Source organism: Gekko japonicus, unplaced genomic scaffold, assembly GCF_001447785.1.
Source record: "Gekko japonicus isolate JY-2015 unplaced genomic scaffold, Gekko_japonicus_V1.1 scaffold3062, whole genome shotgun sequence".
NCBI classification, from domain to species: Eukaryota; Metazoa; Chordata; class Lepidosauria; order Squamata; family Gekkonidae; genus Gekko; species Gekko japonicus.
In genome coordinates, this window is record NW_015167147.1 from 174,391 (window position 1) to 175,611 (window position 1,221).

A 1,221-nucleotide genomic window follows, 5' to 3' on the forward strand; every position below is an offset into this window, starting at 1 on the left:
AAGCGCATGTGTTGTGCACATGGATCATGAGCGGAACCCGGCTCCTCTTCCCCTCCGGTCACCTCCTCTCCCTCTGTTTTGTTGACTGACATCAGCATTTCCCCCCAGCCTAGCGAGGGTTGCCAGCTCTGGGGTAGGAAATACCTGGAGATTTTGGGGGTGGAGCCTGGAGAAGGTGGGCTTTGGGGAGGGGAGGGGCCTCAGCAGGGTCCAGTGCTAGAGAGCCCACCCTTTGAAGCGGCCATTTTCTCCAGGGGAGCTGTTCTCCGTCAGCTGGAGAGCAGTGGTCGAAGCGGGAGATCTCCAGGCCCCACCTGGAGGCTGGCAACCCTAAGCTTGGCTGGGAGAAACCAGGCCATCCACTGAGCAAGTTCAGGTGGCAGGCGGGATTTAGTGTCTCTTTTGTTCTGTTCTGTTTTAAAATATTCCCTCCCCGCATTAAGGATCCTGGCCAACGCTCCCTCTAAGCGGTGGAGTCTTGTGAGCAAAAATTCTACTTTGCGAGCTCCTGGCATTCAAGTTGTGAGCGAGCCATTTGGCTACGGCATCAAGGAGTCTGCTCTGGAGCCCTCCTTCCTGTGCGAAGACAAAAATGTGTGAGCCGGAGGCTAAGAAACTGAACTAGGGCCCCGATCGGACGCAGAGGTTGCTGTGGGAGCGGCACGAATGCCGGGCGGATTATAAGGGCGCGACCACACAGCAACATCTGGCCAGCGTAGCGCACCCGTCGCAGCTGGCCGAAGATGCAGAGTAAAAAGCTACCTTGTAAAGTCCAGTAGCAAACGGCTTGTGATGGGCCGCTGCCGGACTCTCTTTGTGTGACTGCTCCAGCACGCTCCTCTTGCGTCGCTGGAGCGCGCCGGGAACGGGAACTGCCATCCCATCTGATCGTGTTTGCAGCGGGGCACACTGTGCCGGCACAAACAGCCCCCCCCCCGCGTTTCCCGGCAAGTGTGAACGGGACCTAGCTCACACTAACTCACCTTAGAGGGAACACTGATCCCGGGGGAAAGGGGAAAAAAGTGACATGTGCCCCACTCTGCCGGCAAGAAGAAGAAGAAGAAGAAGAGGAGATTGGATTTATACCCCCACCCTTCACTACCCATAGGAGTCTCAGAGCGGCTTACAAACTCCTTTCCCTTCCCCTCCCCACAACAGACACCCTGTGAGGCGGGCGGGGCTGAGAGAGCTCTGACACAAACGGCTCTTTTTCAGGGACAG